General features: G+C 44.4%; 1 long non-coding RNA gene across 1 annotated transcript in view; it reads right to left on the reverse strand.

Moving 5' to 3' along the window:
* Positions 1-8,952: 8,952 nt before the first annotated feature.
* The window catches only part of LOC124505760 (uncharacterized), a 95,670-nt gene continuing 90,128 nt past the window's right edge, over positions 8,953-14,494 (reverse strand). The window contains exon 2 of the long non-coding RNA XR_006960707.1: positions 8,953-9,964. This is a non-coding gene — a long non-coding RNA (uncharacterized LOC124505760). The remainder of the gene's footprint in view (positions 9,965-14,494) is intronic.

Genomic DNA, 14,494 nt, shown 5'->3' on the forward strand with positions numbered 1-14,494 from the left:
AAAGTCCTCTCCATGCCCACCAGCTGGAGGTGGATCTGGAAAAGTCGTTTCTGCATGGCTGCATATGCTCCTGGAAGTTCTGAATGCAGCAAAGAATAAAGTGCAGTGGAATTGCTATTCCTAAATGCTCTGATACATTTCATTCAATGCACCTTTTATTTACAGAGACACAGAGCTGGGCACTGTGGGGTGATCCATAGGGGAGAAAAGATTGGATCTCTAGAAGTTGTGGGACCAAAGTATTGTCCATTACATCCCAACTTTTAAATATTTTTGGCCCTGGAAATTCTTTGCCCAACAAAATCATGCAGATTTGCCTTAGGGGAAAAGAACAGAGCTGGCTGGAGTGGACTAGGCTTTCAGGACTGCTCAGCCGCATGTCCCTTTGCCTCAAACTCCTTCACCTCTGGGCGGAACCCTGGGGTTCCTTGGAGAAGAGCCTGAAAACTACTAACATGGTAGTACCAAGTGGTGAATTGTCTGGGTTGGAATCCTGACTGTAACTCACTAGTGCTTGGTCCTGGGGAAGATACTTAACTTCTTGGACCCTAAGTTCCTTCATGCGTAAAATGGGGACTGAAATGGTGCCCACTTCACTGGAAGTTGTTGTGAAGTTTAAGTGAGCTAATGTATATAAAGTATTCGACATGTTAATTTAATAGCGCCACTCAGTCAATAAGTGATGAGTACTAAGAAGCTATCGCTATTAGTCCTGTTAAGGACTTCTTGCTATTAGTCTTTTCAATGAACTGCAAGTTACTGAATTCAGTAAATGAGCTACATCAGCCTCTGTCAATCTGAGACCTCTCAAGGAGGAAATCGTTTTTCCAGTCAGGGAAATGGTTATAAACGCAGCCAAAATTATCAACCTGCATGTCGAGCATCAGCGAATGTTAAGAGGTTTTTTTTTAAAAAAATCACCAATAAAATCATGCTTGGATCTTTCAAAAAGCAATGAAAACCATTTGACTCCACGAGCCTCTGCTCCCTTTTCTGAAGAATGGAAGGCAGTGAACCTCAGTCCCCCAGTTTGGGGGAGGTTCAAATGACGTCTTGAATGTGCCAAGCGTCTTTCGAGCTATTTGTCAAAAAGCCCCAAGGAGCCTTTGGCACCTAGTAGACATCAGTAAATATTTGTTGCTTCTGAATTCTTCCCATCTGGGAAGCTCTCCAACGTCCTGGAATCCCTAGCTCTCCCACCAAGCAGGTCAGAAAAGCAACTTAAAGGATTCATTTCAATGTCCATTTTTCCACTTTCCCCCTGAAAAACCACTTACAATGCTGCCAACTTTCTCATTTGGCTTTTTCTGGCCTGGTTGCATCTTATTAAGGGTCACTTCATTCATCAGCATAAGGAAGACTCCATTCTGTCAACAGGAGAGGAAGGGCTGGGTCTCCAGTCACAGGGCAACAGGGAGGCGGGTGAAGAGAAGGATGGGAACAGCCACAGGACACATTTAATTAATAAAAAGCTGCAGTTGAAAAGGCCCAGAATTTCCAAACAGCCCTTCATTCTTATATTACCTGCCCTCCCCCTACCCCAACCAGCTGATCATTGGATGGTGAGGAAGCAGGTGCTAGTTCACAAAGCCTGTTCATTTATTCACTCATCCATTCAATTACTCATTCATTCACAATTATTTCTTAAGTGCCTATTATGTACTGGGGGTCTTTTACAGAGCAAAAAGTGGACACCCACTTCCTGTCCTCAGGCAACTTACAGCTTAGGGGTAAGAAGGGAGCACACACCTCAATCAATTGGTCAAAGCTGTGATCAGGGCTATGATGCTATTCCGGGAAGGCTCCCGGTAAGTGACACCTGACCTGAGATCTGAAGGAGCCACTGGAGGAAATGGGGGGTGATAGCAGGAAGTGGGCAGAAGGTTCAAAAGAACATCATATGCAAAGGCCCTACAGAATGAAGAACATCTTTTGGGACATAGAGAGGCAAAATTAAGAAAGTGCCTTACTTTTTGACGGGACCCTTAGGTTGGGGACACAGTGGTCCCCATGTGGAGCCAAGCACTCAGGCAGGAGTCAGCCAACGCCAGTTCTAGTCCTGGTCCCGTTGTTGGTCAGTTCCTTCTTGGACCTCAGTTTGCCAGCTGTAAAATGGGACTAAGACCATTCTTGTAGCTTTATGATGAGAACGACAAGTGGAACGTGTGGTTGTCACCGAGAGGCTGGGCAGATGCGTCACGACCAACCCCCACCCCCACGGACGCGGGTCAGAGTTGGGGTTCAGAGCTAAGATCCAGGGCTAGTAACCGGCCGCCTAGCGGGCTCGAGGTCGTCCTCTCCTCCCGCCCGTCCGCAACATATGCGCGAAGGAAAGTGCTACGAACGCCAAACGGCCGCCCCCCCGCCGGCGCCATCTGCTCCGCCGCGCTCGCCCGCGCCCGCCCGGGTCCCGCAGAACCGCGGCAGCTGCGCGCCCAGCCTCCGCCCGCTCCGCGCAGCCGGCGCCGCGCGTCCTGTCCGCGCCCGCCGCGCCCAGGACGGCACCCTCCGCCAGGACAGCGCCATCCCCTCCGGAAAAGCACGTCCTGCCTGGGCATCCCAGGAAAGCATAATGCCTGGCTCCGGAGGCAGATAAGCCTGGGGTCTAACACCGACTGTAAAACTGACTGCATGTGTGCTATCGGGCAAGTCACTCCTGGCCTCTGTTTTATCTTCTGCGAAATGGGTATAATACGACCTGTCGTCTAGGATTGCTAGATGGATTAAATAGGAAGTCTTATGAAAAGCGTTTAGCACAATGTCTGGCATATAAGTGAAACTTCATTGCTATTGATTTTATTCAAAGCCTGCCTTCCTGGGGCTTTATGGTCACTGGCTGGATTTCTGTAGCTCCTTTAAATTTCAGCTTGCTCCCACATTTCCTCCTCTCTCACCCTTTTGGTCAAGCATGGATGCAGAGGCAGAAAGATGCTGCTGCTTTTTGGAACACTGCCTGCCAGTGAGTGGCCGGGGAACTGGGGGATCCCTGGATTCCTCACCCTCTCCTGACCATGAACGAGGTGCAGTTTGCAAAGATCTTTTGATGATTGCCCAGAAACACCCTTTTGCTCTAAAGCCCACTGCAGGACCAGCCCAAACAGTGACTGATAAGAAGGCAGAGTAATAACAAAAGGTGAAAGGAGAACAGGAAAACAAGAAATGAAGACACTCCGAGTCAAGAGGGACTGCATTTGTTACATGATAGGTGGATCATTCCCAGACTTTACGTAATGCAAAGGTAATCAGAAGGCATGGGTTTTAGTCAAAAGTCTGTCACTTACTAGCTATGTTACTTTAGGCAGTTGAGTTAACAGATGTACATTGAGCACCTACTATATGTGCCAGGTGCCATTCTAGGATGTGAGATTACAAAAGCAAACAAGACCCAGACCCGAACCTCAGGAGTTTGCAGTTTACTGGGAGTCAGACAAGCATGGGTGCCTTGGCAGAAAGTGCTTTAGGGCTCCAAAGGGAAGCTTGTCAACATTCTAGGGGTGTAGGGGCAAGTCACTGAGCCACACTGTCCTAATTTTCCCCGTCTGAGGCTGGGGTCTAACCGTGATAAGTAGAAGCTCATTCTTTCTTCACCCCTGTAACCTCCCCTCCTACCCTATCCCTAAAGTCCAGCACATTTGTCCTGCCTCAGCATCCAAGCAGCTGCCGCAATTCTTTAAGACTAATAGGAGGAAAACACTAGAAACCACAATATACAGAAAACCATCGTACAACGTAGGAGATGTGAATCGTTGATACAAACACTGATGTCAGAGATTACCTGCTACACTTTAAGGTACTCTGGGTGTTGCACAGTAGCAGGTGATGGTGGGTGTGGGAGAAGGTGAAGGGGAGGGCGACGTGTGGTAGTGGAAGGGGAGGATTTGCCTCTCATGGGAGAACTGAGTTATACAAGGGCCCTCAGTCATCTGGTTGCTTTTAGCAAATATGTACTAGGCATATGCTCTGGGCTACACAGTGAACAACAGACCGAAGCCCCTACTCTCAGGAACTTATCTGCTCCTAGTGGGAGTTCAGAGTGGAATCAAATAATTTAAAAAACTACGCAGCGGTTGATGGTAAGTGCTCTAAGGAAGATAGAAATAGAGGGTTAGGGAATAATGGTCAGTGCCCCTTTATGTGGCATCTGAGCATGTTAATCCCAGTACTCAGAGAATTTTTGGTCTGAACCTAACTGTCCTTTTGAAGGGAAGCAAATCATGAATATCTAACTCTAGGTAATATGTTTAATTCACCCCAGCTTTTCTGAAATGGTCTTAGATTATATAGGCAAAATGAACATTTAAAAACTACCCTTAATCTCATTCAGACTCAACCAATGCAACATATTAATATATATCCTTCCAGACTCTTATCTATACATATACTATATATTTCTCCCCAGTTCCCTTACTTGCAAAATGAGCAAGATTATTCTTGACTTGAGTTATGTTCACTTGAGGAAAGTGGAGATACACAGCAGCTAGAACGCTAAATGTTTCATAGCTTAGTAATATAGCTCCCTTTTTTTCTGACTCAAGCCTTGCCTCCCCCACTGTACTCTAAGTAACCACCATCTGTGCAAGTCAGGCCGGAACTGCATTTCCACCACCATTTGATAGATGCCAATGAGACTTCATTGCAGTTTGCCCCAGCCGATGATGGTTTCGAGAGATGAGCTGGAGATGATACGGCTAACGTTAAAATGGCAACCCCACAGCAGGGGGTCTCAAGCATTACAGAGTTTAGAGAGACCCTTTTAGAGTATCCTTTTCATGGCTCCTTCTCTCTGGGAGCAGACCTTCTGCCAAGGTGGGTAAGTCAGGATGAATTTTGAGGTCAGCAGCTACCCTGGAAACATCAGTCCCTCTGATCTCTAAGCCATTTGCTAAGTGTGACTTCCATCATGCAACATTGTTATGACTCCATCATGTCAACAACCATTTATTGAATTCATGCCACGCATCAGGTGGGTGTCCACTATTCTATGAACTAGAGATACAGTAGCAAAGAATATAAATATAGTTTCTCAGTCTAAGAGCCTGGAAACACCGGCTTTCCTTATGAAAGATTTTCCCTCAGGACCCCCAATGTCTTTTCTGGCGATTTGGCTTCCATAAGAGTACTAGGAAATCCATCAGATATAACTTTGTGTGTCATAATCCCAACTGTGGACCAAATTCTAGCCTTTATTTTCAAAAGCACCTTGGCTCTCACTATATTTGACTTAAAGCCTTGGACTCCAGAGCCATACTGCCTGGGTTCAAGTCCTGACCCTGCTCACTCTAGTTACTGAGCTTGGCCAAGCTACTGAATCGTTCATGCCTGGGTTGGGTCATTTGCAAAATGGAATAATAGTAATAGTCAACATGATCTGGTGCTTACCATATGCCTGGCAGTGCTCCAAGTACTTTAGATATATTAACCCGAGGTCCTCACAATTCTACAAGGTAGGCGCTATTGTACCCCATTTTACAGATAGGAAACTGAGCCACAGAGACGTCAAGTAATTGCCAGTTGTGGAACTCTAGTTTTATGAGATTGTTTAAGGATTTAAATAAGGGGCATGGAAAGTGGTCAATTAATTCCTTCTCCTATTATTGTTATGGTCATTTTAAGTGGAAAAAAAAAAGTAGGCAAATCTCAACTATGAGGAAAATAGCATAGAAAAATCTAGAAGGAGGGGCGCCTGGGTGGCTCAGTCAGTTAAGTCTCTGACTTCAGCTCAGGTCATGATCTCACGGTTTGTGAGTTCAAGCCCCGCGTCGGGCTCTGTGCTGACAGCTCAGAGCCTGGAGCCTGCTTCGGATTCTGTGTCTCCCTCTCACTCTGCCCCTCCCCCTTTCATGCTCTGTCTCTGTCTCTCAAAAATAAACAAACGTTAAAAAATTTTTTTAAAAAAAGGAGAGAAAAATCTAGAAGGAAATTTATTAAAACACTAATAGTGTTTGCCTCAGGATAGTGAGATGATTATAGGTGAAATCATATATAGGTGATATAGGAGATCATCATTATATGTGACATTTTTCATACTTCTTTAGACTTTCATAAAACCTTTCTGAATTGTTTTACTGTGAGTAGGTATTTCTTTAATATTCAGAAGGAAATAATGCTAAAATTCCTGGGAGAAAATAAATTTGGGAAGCTTCTCCTCTGGGTCCTGATGACAGCTGTGCATTCCCCTCCTTGAGGGTGCAGGGCCCTCGTCTGAGCTGGTGACCCCCACTTTCTGGGGCGGGAGGGGGCCTCAGGCAACATCCGCTTCCCCGGTGAATCACAGATCCCATTACTCACTTAGCTTCATTACATCTTTAATTATGACCTTTTAGTCTGAGTGAAAAAGAAGTATAATTTTACTTTAAGAGATATGCCAGGCCTACGCTCCCAACATTTCCAGGTTTCATGGAAATTGCAGGGATCATAGAAATTTAACCTGATAATTACTTCAATATTTCAAGGCACACAGTTTTACTCTCTCAGAATAATTATGGGTTGTTGTTTTTTTTTTCTCCCAAATTCTTTTATTTCTCCGTTATTACAGGTTATGCTCATTTCTGTTGTGTATGCTTGGAGACACAGAAGAATGCAGGACATCCTTATGCACTCTGGTCTGTAGCACCTTATTGTTAATTTTTGTTCTTTTATTTTCTCCCATCATTATTTCTCTTAGACTATAAGTTTTATGTGGGCAAGGAAAACACATACTTGGTTCACTCTGTCCCCAGTGCCTAAAATGGAACTTAGCACATAGTAGACATGAAAAAAGTATTTGTTGAATGAACACCTGAAGGAATATATTTTTAAGTGATTATATTAGTTGCATTTGTTGTATTATAAGGAAATCTTGGTATCATCAAACTCTTGTTGGGTGCCTACAATGCAAAGGCAGTGTAAGATCCACCATATGCCAGGTAGTAAACCCTTGGAGCCAGAAGTGCTTCAGAATTCAAGAGTTTCCAAATTGTATGAAGGCCATTTTATCTAACTCTTAGCAACCACTGAGCCAGCCTCCTGTGACTAAACAGCAAATGCATGTATTTTGCTGTGAAAATGTATGAATATACCCAGTAAGCGGGACAAATAAAGACTATAACCGTAAATCAGCTCAGGTGAGTTTTTGGTGCTAAACAATTCAAGTCAGGTCCAGTCCTGCTGTCAAATGAGTTGGAGGAACTTCTGGTTGTTGGCAGTTTGGCATTGCCGGTGAAGAAGGAAGGAGATGATCACGGTGGAAGTTAAGAAGGAAATCATCAAGAAGTACGAACAAGGTACGCGAGTGGCCGAAATTGCAAGATTTTACAAGTCTGTGTCTGCCTCTCGTTTGCAGAGGAGGCAGAGAGAAAGGCAGAGGAATCCTTCACTTCAAATGAGATTAGGGAGATAGTGTAAAATGTGGGAAACGGTGCAAAATTTTGTAGAAAACACCACCCGAATAAGGCTGCAGCGGTGCTAGTGATGAATCTTTTTAATGACAATGCAATGTCACATTTCCACCAAATCCTTAAAAGGAGGAAAAGCAAGTGTCATTGGATAGGTCCTTTGTTATATTTGCATGAATAGAAAAAGATTCAGTTGAGCCAATAGAGAGCAGTGATTCCATTAGGGAAAGTCGTCCTACACAATAACCCTCCTGTCTTCTGTCTCCCTCACACCAGCCATGAAGGTTTTCAAAGGTAAGTGCAGGTTATTTGTTTATTTTTCTTTATATTTTGTATTCTCTTTATTATTTTGTATTATATTACAGTTTTGCCATCATTTTTATATGAATATTTTTGGGTTGTAGAATGAATCATCTGAGTTTCCATTAGTTCTTATGGGGAAGTTTGCTTTGATATACGAGTGCTTTGGATTACAAATATGTTTCCAGAACGAATTATGCTCACAGACCAAGGTTTTATTGTGTTTACTGGGCACTCATTGTCGGTCAGGTTTTTACATATTAACTCTTAAATTCTCGTAACAACCCTGTGTGTTAGGCCCTGTTATCATTCTCCCTTACAAATGGGAAAACTGGAGACAAAGAATATAAATAATTTGTCCAAGATTACAGCCATTCAGTGGTGGACCTGGATGAAGCGACACTGGCTGTGGGTTTCAAGCACTGGGTTGGTCACGTCCCCTTTTTTCTGCACAGGGGCCATTGTATACACTCTCACAGATGTTGACTGCAGGATAGTATTAATAAACTCTTGTCATATACTGTATTTAATGTAACTGGCAATAAGGCAGCAGAGGAACGGGTCTATATCTGCAGGCAGCCAGACCTAGAATGAGGCAAAGCATTCCTAAGCTTACTCTTGTATGGAAAAGCAAAGGACTATCCATAGGTGCTTTGAAGTGACAAAAAATACACTAGTGCCAGTTATGGACACCTTCCAATGTTCTGAAAAATCACTGATTTCTACCAAACACTGTGGCCTGAGACTGAGCATCCGAGCAAGGGAGATGATCACCCACAATCCTGCAGTGAGCAAGAGAGAGAGAGAGAGAGAGAAGAACCATTGACTCAGTTGTGATCATGTGATGTTCCGCATCACATACTACTCGTATTGTAAGACATCGCTCGTTTATCAAGTGAAAATTTATTAGAAATGTTTGCTCATCTTGTGGAATACTCGCAGAACAAGTTACTCACAATCCAAAATTTTACTGTATTAGCTACTAACATATTACCTCATTTTGTGAGGCAAACAGCTGGGGAGACATACACGATTTTGGTCATTTGACAGGTGGGGAAACAGGAAGCTGGGCCACTTGAGAACCTGGCTCATGGTCACACAATGGGAAACTGACAGGGCGAGGATTTGAAACTCCAACTACAGTATCTTGCCCATTACACCAGCTCACGTAAATTCTTGTATCCATTCAAGATTCCTTTTGTCAGCTGTTACTCTGCTTTTCCCTCTCCAGTATGGAATTTTTGAGGGAAAAAAATTAAAAGCCTCGGAAAATTAGAAAGTGTTTAGACATGCATTTTATTAGCAGATTCCCTCTCTTCTCTCTCCTTCTTTCTTTCTCTTTTTTGTTGAAAAGCAAGAGGCAGAAGAACTTGGCACCATTTCCATCATGTCGATTCTTCTGGGTTTCTCAAATGTTGCGATCCCTGGAAAGCCGGGATTCATGCTTACCTCCACTCTTCATTAAAGCGGCCGTGGCCACGAGCTCGGGAAGGCAGGCTGCTGGTGCAGTGGGTGGGCGTGCTGAATAACACCCGGACCACAGCTGGGGCTGCCCTTGTCAGAGTGCCAGCCTGCCTTACCCAGTCTGTTCTCGCCTGCTACCTGGCCCTCGCCCATCTGCTGCAGAATTCATAAAGTGCTGAAGATCACAAACATCTGAACCTATTATAGGTAACATACTTCAATTACATTCTGATTGTGGGCTTGGCTTCCTCCAACCTTGGTCTCTAATGGCACAATGATCAAAGTCTTCCCCACAAAAAAGGCACTAATCTCTAGGTAGTTCCATCATTTGGGGGGTGCTTAGAAAGAAGCCATTCTCCTATATGCTATGTGCTTTGTATTATTCGGTTACCTGGCAGGGGTACCCACAGATGTAAAGAAAAGATCTGAGAGAGAGAGAGAGAGAGCGCTGATTTAAAGTCCTCTCATAGGAACTTACCATGTTAGTTGAAATGACCTTCATTCTCCTGAGGGTTATCTGTCCTGGTTGTTGACTTAGATCATGCAATCTGTGACCACTCTTCCAAGGACATCAAAGAATAAACTGCCCACATGTCCTCAGTCTACTGCTTCCACATGTCCCTGCCTTGCCCCTGCCAGGGAGCCCTGGGCAACATTACTGGGGGTGGTACCCCGAGTCAAGGCAGACCACAGGTGGCTCCAATTAGAAGCCTGGTGAGGACGACATCTCAGCCTGTTTGAAGCTACTCTCGCTTCTCTTGTTTACTGGGCTTGCAAACGAGCAGTTAAAAGACGCACAGCAGTGTCCAGCTGGGCCATAGTAGAGCCTGAGACAAAAGGAAAAAGTAGTCTTATCAGCACAGCTCTTATTTAACCTTTTGAGATTTTGTACACATGGAATTTTGGTGTTAACTTTTGTTTTGCAAAAATGTTGCCTCGAAACCTGATTTCTCTTGAGTACTGGGTTTTTCTGGCGATCCCTTTTGGCACCCAGACTGGATACACACCAGCTGAGGAGTGAGGAAGCTGGACTATATGCACCAACTCCTGCACCTCACTGGTTGCAGGTTGCCTGGGGCGTATTAATGAACTCTGACACTTCCAGCCTGCCCTGTGTGCAGGTTAGACAGGTGCCGTCAGCATCAGGCAGTATCCATTTTGGACCAGTCACTGTGGCCAGAGAAGTATGATTAGCCACAGAAGTCCTTTCCAAAAACTATATGGTTTGAAGGAGCATATCCCACAGCTGAACTTGGAGTGGCCTTGGGACACATGGGCACCTTACATAGTCAATGCCTTTCTCTTTCTTCCTCAAGGCAGTTTAAATTTCGTCACCTGAAACCAGAGTCCTGATTCTTGCGGGCAATGGCTGAGGATACTGTGGTTCTTCCAGCTTATTAAGGTAGGGACAAAATAGGGGTAAGGGGCCAGCAGAGTGTTCCTATGCTTGGGCCGTCTTCAGGGCACTACCTCTCCAACTTGTAGGGGAAGAAATTGGGGGAATCCAAGGTCACACTAGTAACTAGGATAGCAACAACATTAGACTTTCATGGCACTTTACAGTTCCAAATCCCTTTCACTCTGTTTTTTTTTTTTCCTCACTAAGGCTTAGAGGTACAGGGAAGGCAAGCTGTGGAGCCCCCATTTCAGAGAAGAATGAACTGAGCTCCATGAGGCCCAGCAATCCATGTATAGCTAAGGGATGGCAGAACACCTTGCCTTCTACTTCACCATCCTCAAGCCAACAGAGACACAGAACAACGGCGCCTATCTTAAAGCAGACTCTTTTCCTTTCCTTCTGTAAGTGTAAACTTCAGTTTACTGGTTCCGTTCCATGCATTCTATAAGGAGTGACAAGTGAGTGAGTTGGTGCTTCTCAGGAAAAGGGACCTTCTCTTTGTCACCTTCAAATCTGTAGCTCCAGCACGTCCTGGCAGGAACAAGTGCCCTGTTGGCATCTGTTGAACTGGATTAACACTGAGGAGGGAGCAACTCAGACCAGAATGTTGGACCTTTTAGAGGCAAGACTGTAGTGGTAAGAAGAGTTACACCCTCCATTTACCGAACATGTACTGTGCCCAATGCTCAGCTGTTTCATACCCATGGGAAGTAAATGTTCTTGTTGTTTTACAGATCAGGAGAGTAAAGATCAGGGAAGAGGAAGGATTTCACTCAGGGCCAGGGGAGGGATGAAAACCCAAGCCTTCCTGACTCCCAGACCTGCTTTCCTAAACCACACGTGCTCTGTCAACTCAGAAGCTACTCAGTGCCACATTGCAGTTCAACGTAAGAGGCTTGATAAAACAGTCCAGTCTTACTGAAGGAGTTCCTTTTCCTCTCCTGCCTTCCAGGCGGGCTCCAGGGTTATTTCATACTTTTGCATACAAAATCTAGAGCAAAATGGGGGAGGAGAAGTAGCAGGAGTTCTGGAGTTAGGGCAGGATGGAGGCAGTTGAGGCAAGTTTGAAGGAAGCATGTCTGTGAGAGTGTGGGATGTGAGGTGACCAGGAGAAGAAAAAGGGGTACAAGAGTGTTGCTGGGGGGTTAGGAATCAGATTCCCGTGGAATCTGTAGATATGTACAATTATTTTTGGCTCCTTTGGAAGATGTACTTTTATTTATTTATCTTTAAAGGCTTATTTATTTTTGAGAGAGAGAGGGAGGGGAGGGGCAGAAAGAGAGGGAGACAGAAGATCCGAAGCGGGCTCTGTCTGTGCTCACAGCAGCGAGCCCAATGTGGGTCTCGAACTCACGAACCATGAGATCATGACCTAAGCTGAAGTTGTGCACTCAACTGACCCTGGAAGATGTACTTTTAAATGCCAAACTGTTCAGGACTAAAGCGTGTGGGTCAATGGGATGTCATAGGAAGGTGACAGAGCCACTGGAGGTATCCAGGCTGAGGCTGGGCAACCCCTTAGTGGGAACGTTGTTGAGGGGTTCCCAGCATTGACCGGAGGAGGGCTGGACAGCTACAACTTTCTGATTTTTGTTTATCTCCGCAACTCCCATCCTGGCTAAGCATGGAGGCAACCCAGCCAATTTGCTCATCCCTGCCACATGCTGTCCCTCTCCTGACTTATCAAACGTTAATCAGTCCCCACCTCCCACCCCATCTTAATTATTTGCAATGATCCGTGATAGACAAACAACTCTGCAGCTTGAAATCCCCCCATCAGGCAAATATTAAATTATTCACATCTTTCTTGCAGATTTTTCACGAAGTGAGTTGGTAATCAAATGACTCTCAAGCGCCTTTACCATTTTATGGTGGCGACCCTGCCCTTCCCCTTAATGTGTGTATCTTCATGCCTCAGCTACACTGAGTGTTCTCCTTTCCTGTTTATGTTTATTTTGGAAGCAAAATGTGTTTACAAAATCAGTTAAAAAGTGTTAATGATCAGTTTCCAGAATGCTAATGTGAATCCAAATTACTTTCACATGAATCAAGACAAATTTTAAAATGCCATTTGATCATAAGCTGTTTTAAATTTGTGTTACAAGTAGCGCAACAAATCTGAACACATGCCTTTTTAAAAAAGAGCAGTTTAAAATAGCCATTCTGATGGCATGAGGAAGTTCAGATAAAACATTTCCTCTGACAGGGAAAGAAGTTAACTTTTGGGCATTCACATGGGAGGAGGTAGGGGGGACATACACCCAGAGGAAAAATATCATTTATAATTGTTAAAAATAGGATAGAGCTGTGAAACTTACATGGTTTTCATTCATGTTGTTTATTATTATTTTCCCAGTGTCCACAAGAGGAAACGTGCCTGGCACGTTGCAGGCACATGACAGTATTTGCAGAATTCATGAACAAGTAAAATCAGTTTCATAAATTATAGAATTTAATATGAGATTTTATTTTCTCTGATATAAAAATTATGAAGTTCATGGCAAGTTAGAATAGAAAATTGAGAGCCACATCTTGCAAAACTACTGATTCCATATTCAGATAATATGCCTCGTTCTTGTGCATGCTGCCCCATGTGGGTTACCCAGTAAAGTTGCTCACAGCACTGGGGGGCCTGATCGTCTGGGACACAGGCACAGTGTTGGTTTTGGCGTGTCCTGTGCAGAGTCACAGCTGCTGCCCACCTGAATTTACTGGAATGCATTTTTTTCAGTGGGTCCATCACTAGCGATAATGGAAATGGAGGCCGTGAGGTGGTCCAGTGCCACTGCTGGGCTGTTAGAAGTCATCTTCTCCCGAATCAGACAATCTAGGACCGGCTTTCCAGAGGTCCGAGGGGTCTAGGGGAAGACAGATCTGGGGTAGAGGGAGAAAGCAAGGGCTTTTGGAGAGACTTCCACCTCCTGCCCAAGCATCCCTGTCTTGCTTTGACTTGCATACTAGGTTACAAGGTAAGATTTTCTTTGATAAAAATCTTCAGGTGCTATTTTTTTTTAAAAAAGAGTTTAAAATATTTATCTACAAAGCCAAAAGTGCTGGCAAAAGGTAAGTCCAGGGATATGGATACAGCTCCCCAAGGAACTGCCGACCTTGAGTTAACGTACGTGTGTGTGCAAAGCTGTGCCTTCATTAGAAACAATATAACTTCAGAATCTCTAGGCCATTTCACAAAAACTCCCCATGTCCCTGTTTTGGAATATGCCCATGTCATGGGTTTGGTTCCTACTCAGAGGAACACGTAAAAGTGGGGAAAATTTGACTTCCACGTTTCCCAGTGTTCTAAATGTTCCCATTTCTGGGCTGGCAAGGGTTCTTCTGCTCTTGGCGCCCAGAGCAGAATCTGATAAGTCCATTCATGAGCAGCTTTGAGAGTCCAAGTCTATGCCTTAAAGGGACAAGTAATGGTTTCAGACCAAGGGATTTGTTGGTCAGGAGAAAATGGTGGCTAAGAAGCCTGGGGGATGGGGAGCCCTTCCTGGAAAGCCCTGGGAACCAGAACCTGCTCCATGTCCTTGGGTCATCCCCTAGACACCAGACAGGAAAGACCTAGCTGGATGCCACAGTGACCCAGTTGTCTCTCTCAACCCACTGAAGCAAGAACAATATGAAGGGAAATAGCTTTGGAGTCAGGCTGACTTGGGTCACAACCCAATCTATAAGAGATCTGTGACCCTGAGTTGCTAAGGTCACCATTCCAAACTGTGGGTTTCTTCAACTGTAAAAACATGGTAAAAAAATGTATTCTTCCCACTAGGTTATTCCAAAACTTAAAGTAATGTCTGGAAGGTTTTTGACAAATTGTAGGTACTCAATAAATCATAGCTATAACATATTCTACTGTCTCCACACTGTTTTGAAAGGACCTAATTCTAGTGGAGTCTACTTCTAATCGGGAGACATTTTTGGCTTTTAAGTAAAATCTACAGAATATCTACATTAT

The sequence above is a fragment of the Lynx rufus genome, unplaced genomic scaffold, assembly GCF_022079265.1.
Source record: "Lynx rufus isolate CCGP_SWC_20201006 ecotype Redwood Valley unplaced genomic scaffold, mLynRuf1.p SCAF_9, whole genome shotgun sequence".
Lineage (NCBI taxonomy): Eukaryota > Metazoa > Chordata > Mammalia > Carnivora > Felidae > Lynx > Lynx rufus.